This window comes from Rhinoderma darwinii, chromosome 2 (assembly GCF_050947455.1).
Source record: "Rhinoderma darwinii isolate aRhiDar2 chromosome 2, aRhiDar2.hap1, whole genome shotgun sequence".
NCBI classification, from domain to species: Eukaryota; Metazoa; Chordata; class Amphibia; order Anura; family Rhinodermatidae; genus Rhinoderma; species Rhinoderma darwinii.
The window spans coordinates 119440900-119448440 of NC_134688.1; positions in this window are offsets into that span (position 1 = coordinate 119440900).

Consider the following 7541-nt stretch of genomic DNA (forward strand, 5'->3'; position numbering starts at 1 on the left):
TGTGTATTAGATGTACAAACAAAGTATAGTCAAGCGATAAATGGGGCTAATCCCCTGCATCCCGAACCTGCAGACATGCATAGAGGCCCACCGCAAAACATAACTTGGAAGGAGGTCAGAAAAGAAATGAGAAAAGAGAAACGACAGGGGAGGGAAAGAAAGCGAGGAGTTCTGTTGTGAAGTGTCAAGTAAGAAGTGCACATCAAGCGGCTACGATATTCCTGAATTCCAAAGATGATTGAAACCTGACCCAATGATACCAAGTCTTGATGAACTTGGCGTGAGTACCTCTCATAGAAGCCGTGAGATCCTCCATCCTCATGATCTCCTGTATCTTATCGAACCACATGCTGAGCGACGGTGCAGCCGATTGTCTCCACAGCACTGGTATACAGGCCCTGGCAGCCAGGGGCGTAGCTAGAGGCTCATGGGCCCCGATGCAAAAATTCTTACTGGGCCCCCCCCCCCCCCCCGCAAACTTCTCATGGCCGACGGTCCACTTTCAGCTGCATCGCTGGGTCTCCTAAGTGACCCAACAATGCAGCACTAGCAGCCGGGGGCGTCACTAAGGCTGGGTTCACACACACTATTTACGGATGTAATTAGGGCGTTTTAGCATTGAATTACGTCCGAAAATGCGGCTCAAAAGCGTCGGCAAACATCTGCCCATTCATTAGAATGGGTCTTACGATGTTCTGTGCCGACGGTCATTTTTTTTTACGCGTCGCTGTCAAAAGGCGGCGCGTAAAAAAGTGCCTGTCACTTCTTCAGACGTAAATGGAGCCGTTTTCCATGGACTCCATGGAAAACCAGCTTCAGTTACTTCCGTAATGGACGCAGCAAAAGACGCCTCCACATGCCATTACGGCTGAAATTACGGTGCTGTTTTCTCCTGAAAACAGCACAGTAATTTCAGCCGTAACGGACGCTGCCGTGTGAACATACCCTCAGGGCTTAAAATGTCCGGGAAATAGCCCCAATACATATGTGTCCGCCCCAAAAAAAAGTGTGTATATGAGACAGCATAGCATATCTATAGCACTACGACCCTATAAACTATGGATAGGATTAGATACAGTGGCTGAGCAGACAGTATCACACATGATAGCATTAGATACAGTGGCTCAGAAGGCAGTATCACACATGATAGGATTAGATACACAGCTCAGCAGACAGTATCACACATGATAGGATTAGATACAGTGGCCCAGCAGACAGTATCACACATGATAGGATTAGATACAGTGGCTCAGCAGACAGTACCACACATGATAGGATTAGATACAGTGGCTCAGCAGACAGTACCACACATGATAGGATTAGATACAGTGGCTCAGCAGACAGTATCACACATGATAGGATTAGATACAGTGGCTCAGCAGACAGTACCACACATGATAGGATTAGATACAGTGGCTCAGCAGACCGTATCACACATGATAGGATTAGATACAGTGGCTCAGCAGACAGTATCACACATGATCGGATTAGATATAGGGCCCAGCAGACAGTATCATACATGATTGGATTAGATACACAGCTCAGCAGACTGTATCACACATGATAGGATTAGATACAGGGCCCAGCTCGCTGACATTGCGGCTCCAGCGCTGGACCCAGGATAGGTAAGAATAATAATTTTGCTTCTTTATGTGTTACTGATTATTTTTGTGTTTGTGTTTTTTTTACAGGTTCGGTTGTTGGACTTCGGATTTGAGGACTTCAATGACGGCGTTTTTTTTATTCTCAATAAAATGGTTAATGAGGGTTGTGTTTTTTTATTTCAATAAAATATTTTTTCTATGTGCTTGTATCTTTTTAAACTTTATTACTACCGCCTTAGTAATGGCCGCTGGCTGATTGACAACCTCCATTACTAAGGCGAGGCTTAATGTCAGCCGGTGCAGAGGCTACACTAACCCCCATTATTACCCCGGTACCCACCGCCACCAGGGGTACTGGGAAGAGCCGGGTACAAACCAGTACCCGACCATCTGTAGTGACGGGCAGGCACCGGGGTGGCCGCAGGCTGGTAGTATTAGGCTGGGGAAGGCCAAAAACAGTGGCCCTCCCACCCTTGTAATGCTGCCTGCTGCTGCTGTGTTGTATCTGGCTGGTTATGAAAATTGGGGGGGACCCGACATCATTCTTTCCAATTATTTTTTTTTAAATGACGTGGGGTCCCCCCCATTTTCATAACCAGCCAGATACAATAAAGCAGCAACAGCCTAGCATTACCAGGATGGGAAGGGCCACTGTTTTCGACCTTTCCCCTCCTGATAATACCAGCCTGCGGCCACCCCAGTGGCCAACCATCACTACAGATGGTCAAGTACTGGATGGTACCCGGCTCTTCCCAGCACCCCTGGTGGTGGTGGGTAACGGGGTAATAATGGGGGTTAGTGTTAGCCTCTGTACCTGCTAACACTAAGCCCCGCCTTAGCAATGGATGCTGTCAATCAGCCGGCGGCCATTACTAAGGCGGTAGTAATATAGTTTAAAAAAAAAACACAAAGACATAGAAAAAATATTTTATTGAAATAAAAAAAAAAACACAGTCCTCATTAACCATTTTATTAATAAAAAAAAAAGCTGTCATCGAAGTAGTCCTGGAATCCGCCGTAGTCCAACGACCGAACCTGTAAGAAAACACACAAAAAATGATTAGTAACACATGTGTTAGGGTATGTGCACACACACTAATTACGTCCGTAATTGACGGACGTATTTCGGCCGCAAGTACTGGACCAAACACAGTGCAGGGAGCCGGGCTCCTAGCATCATACTTATGTACGACGCTAGGAGTCCCTGCCTCGCTGCAAGACAACTGTCTCGTACTGAAAACATGATTACAGTACGGGACAGTTGTCCTGCAGCGAGGCAGGGACTCCTAGCATCGTACATAAGTATGATGCTAGGAGCCCGGCTCCCTGCACTGTGTTCGGTCCGGGACTTGCGGCCGAAATACGTCCGTCAATTACGGACGTAATTAGTGTGTGTGCACATACCCTAAGGCTTAGATACAGGGCCCATGTGTGATACTATCTGTGGGACCCTGTAACTAAGCCTACCACAAGGTAGGCTTAGATACAGGGTCCAGCAGACAGTAATCTTATACAGTATAAGATTAGTGTGTGCTGGGGCCCTGTATCTAAACCTACAGTGTGGTAGGCTTAGATACAGGGCCCAGCAGACAGGATCACGCATGGGCCATGTATCTAAGCCTACCATGTGATTGGCTTAGATACAGGGCCCAGCAGACAGGATCACACAATCTGTGATCCTGTCTCATGGGCCCCCTAAGCCTGATACATCGTAGGCTTAGGGGTTGTGCAGTCCCTAAACATTTATGGCCTATCCACAGGATAGGCTATCAATAGCTGATGTGTCGCCCGGGACCCGCAAATCAGCTGTTTTGAAGCACTCGTACGAGAGCTGCTTCCCCTTCATTTCACTACTCGCCCACACTGTGAATCGCCGACACCGATTCACAGTGTGACCGGAATGAAGGGGAGCAGCTCTCGTACGAGTGCTGCGGCCCCTTCAAAACAGCTGATTGGCGGGTCCCGGGAGTCAGACCCCGCCAGTCAGGGCTAACCTTACCTTCCTCTTCGGCCGCGGCGGGAGTTCTGTATTCTCGATGCTGTGCGCGGCGGCATAGCGCTGTGACGTCATGCGCTGCGCACAGCGCTTGACGTCAGGACCTCCGCTGCGATCCGGAACCAGGAAGGTAAGTAAAGTATGTTACTATAGTAACAGGGGCCCGCGGCCCGAGTTACTATAGTAACTTTTTATTGATGTGGTGCGGGGGGCCGTGGGCCCCCCTGGCTTCGGGGCCCGGTCGCAATTGCGACCGCTGCGACCCCTATAGCTACGCCAGTGCTGGCAGCATTCACCAGATGATGGACCACAGATCGACAATATGTGATCAGCGGGATCCCGCACAGATGGAGCAAAAAGAAGGCCGGTGTGAACGGGAGCGGGTAGTGCGTGAATTTGGAGGTGATACGCCAGTCAGCCGCGGGCACTCCCAAAAGACATGTAGAATCGTTCCCACCTGGTCAACGCATCTCCAGCACAGCGGTGTGACTGCCGGAATCATAACGTGTAGTGTAAAGGATCTGCCAGGCACAGCTTCGGGGTTAACGCCCATTGATAATCAGTCTGCACCTGCTTCTATGTCTGTGAGACTGACTCCATCTTCCACCACTCAGGGTGGCAGGCTTAGGAGTGGGAGAACCTATCATAGCCTGGCCAGACGGAGCTAGCTCCCGCCCTCTGTCTATTTATACCTGCCTTTCCTGTTCCTCCTTTGCTTGTGATTCTTCTCGTTTGGTTTCCTGGCCCTGCTGCAGATTCTTGTACTATTGTCCTTGCTTCATATTGACCCCGGCTTGCTGACTACTCTCCTGCTCTGCGTTTGGTACCTCGTACACTCCTGGTTTGACTCAGCTTGTTCACTACTCTTCTGCTCTGCGTTTGGCACCTCGTACTCTCCTGGTTTGACTCGGCTTGTTCACTTTTCTTGTTGCTCACGGTGTTTCCGTGGGCAACTGCCCCTTTCTCCCCCTAGCTCTGTGTACCCTTGTCTGTTTGTCTGTCATGCACTTATTGAGCGTAGGGACCGTCGCCCAGTTGTACCCCGTCGCCTAGGGCGGGTCGTTGCAAGTAGGCAGGGACTGAATGGCGGGTAGATTAGGGCTCACTTGTCTGTCTCCCCACCCCCGTCATTACATAATCACAAGCCCATACCTAGTCTACCCTGGTCCCTGACACCACTATGGACCCCCTTGAGACCCTGGCTCAGCAAATGCAGGGTCTCTCCCTACAGGTCCAGGCCCTGGCTCAGAGGGTCAACCAGCCTGATGCTACCATGGTAGTCCCCCTCACCTCACCTCTTGAACCCCACCTCAAGTTGCCTGACCGGTTCTCAGGGGACCGGAAGACTTTTCTCTCCTTTCGGGAGAGTTGTAGGCTCTATTTTCGTTTAAAGCCCCACTCCTCAGTTCTGAGAGCCAGCGGGTGGGTATAATTATGTCCCGGCTCCAGGAAGGGCCCCAAGAATGAGCCTTCTCCTTGGCTCCTGACGCCCCGGAACTTTCCTCCGTTGATCTTTTCTTTTCTGCTCTCGGACTCATCTATGACGAGACTGACAAGACTGCCTTTGCCGAGAGTCAGCTGGTGACCTTACGTCAGGGTAAGAGACCTGTTGAGGAGTATTGCTCTGACTTTAGGAAGTGGTGCGTAGCTTCTCGGTGGAATGACCCTGCCTTAAGGTGCCAGTTTAGGTTGGGTCTGTCGAACGCCCTGAAATATCTGCTAGTTAGTTATCCCTCTTCTGACTCCCTAGACCAGGTTATGGCTTTGGCGGTACGACTTGACCGACGTCTCAGGGAACGACGACTTGAACGTCTTGATGTTTTCTCCTCTGACTCCCCCATGATGCCTCCCGAGGTTCCGTTGCTTCGTTCCTCCCCGAAAGACTCGGAGGTACCTATGCAACTCGGGGCCTCCGTGTCCCCCCAACAACGTAGAGATTTCCGCAGGAAGAATGGTCTCTGCTTCTACTGTGGGGATGACAAGCATCAAGTGAACAACTGTCCTAAGCGTAAGAATGCAGCCGGAGAACTTCCGCGCCTAAGTGATCATCGGGGAGGTCACTTGGGCGCACAGGTATTTCCCGTAAATATGAAACGTAATAAAATCTTGCTTCCCTTTCAGGTCTCTTTTGGTGGTAGGTCTGCTACCGGCAGTGCCTTCGTGGATTCAGGGTCTTCTGCTAATATCATGTCTGTGGAATTTGCTATGTCTCTAGCTATGCCTTTGATTGATTTGCCTAAACCTGTCCCGGTAGTGGGTATCAACTCCACTCCTCTTGCTAATGGTTATTTTACACAGCATACCCCTGTTTTTGAACTCCTTGTTGGCTCCATGCATTTGGAGCAGTGCTCTGTACTGTTAATGCAGGGATTATCGTCCGATTTGGTTTTAAGCCTTCCCTGGTTGCAGTTGCATAATCCCACGTTTGACTGGAATTCTGGGGACCTTACCAAGTGGGGTAATGAATGCTTGACGTCATGTTTTTCTGTTAATTCTATTTCTCCCCCTGAGGAGGTGAACACGCTACCTGAGTTTGTTCAGGACTTCGCCGATGTTTTCTCTAAGGAGGCCTCCGAAGTGTTACCTCCTCATAGAGAATATGATTGCGCAATCAATTTGGTACCAGGAGCTAAGCTCCCGAAGGGTAGGATATTTAATCTCTCTTGTCCCGAACGTGAAGCCATGAGAGAGTATATCCAGGAATGCCTGGCCAAGGGTTACATTCGCCCCTCTACTTCTCCGGTAGGTGCTGGCTTGTTCTTCGTAGGGAAGAAGGATGGTGGTCTTAGGCCATGCATTGACTACCGAAGCTTGAATAAGGTCACTGTAAGGAACCAGTATCCCCTTCCTCTGATTACTGATCTCTTTAATCAGGTTCAGGGGGCCCAATGGTTCTCTAAGTTTGATCTACGGGGGACGTATAACCTTATCCGCATCAAAGAGGGGGATGAGTGGAAGACTGCATTTAACACGCCCGAAGGTCATTTCGAATACCTCGTCATGCCCTTTGGGTTGTGTAATGCTCCCGCGGTCTTCCAGAATTTCATAAATGAGATTTTAAGAGACTACCTGGGGGTATTTCTTGTAGTGTACCTTGATGACATCCTTCTGTTTTCCAAGGACTGGTCCTCCCACATTGAGCATGTCAGGAAGGTGCTCCAGGCCCTTCTGGAAAACAAACTGTTTGCTAAAACCGAAAAATGTGTATTTGGGGTGCAGGAGATACCATTTTTGGGTCAAATCCTCACTCCTCATGAATTCCGCATGGACCCCGCCAAGGTGCAGGCTGTGGCTGAATGGGTCCAACCTGCCTCCCTGAAGGCGTTACAGTGCTTCCTGGGGTTCGCTAACTATTACAGGAGATTTATTGCTAACTTCTCGGTCATTGCTAAGCCTCTTACGGATCTTACTCGCAAAGGTGCTGATCTCCTTCACTGGCCTCCAGAGGCGGTCCAGGCTTTTGAGGTCCTTAACCCCTTAACGCTCCATGACCTACTATTAGGTCATGCTAACTGTAGCGTTCGCGCTCAGTGACCTAATAGTGGGTCATGGAGTAAACACGGCGCCGTTCGCGCGGGGCGCGTTCATGAGCTGTGATAGCTGCTGTTTCCGACAGCAGACTATCACTGCTCAATGTGCCGGGACCGATCGCGGAGCTCCCCCACCGATTAACCCCTCAGAAGCCGCGTTCAATAGCGATCGCGGCTTCTTAGGGGTTAATCCGCCATCGCCGGCCTGCTACACGATAGCGGCCGGCGATGGTGACTATGGCAACCGGACACCAAACAATGGCGTCCGGCTATGCCATAGACGGAAGCCTAGTGGGTCCTGACAACGTCAGGACCCACTATGCTTGCTGTCAGCGAGTAGCTGACAGTTCTAATACACTGCACTACGCATGTAGTGCAGTGTATTAGAATAGCGATCAGGGCCTCCTGCCC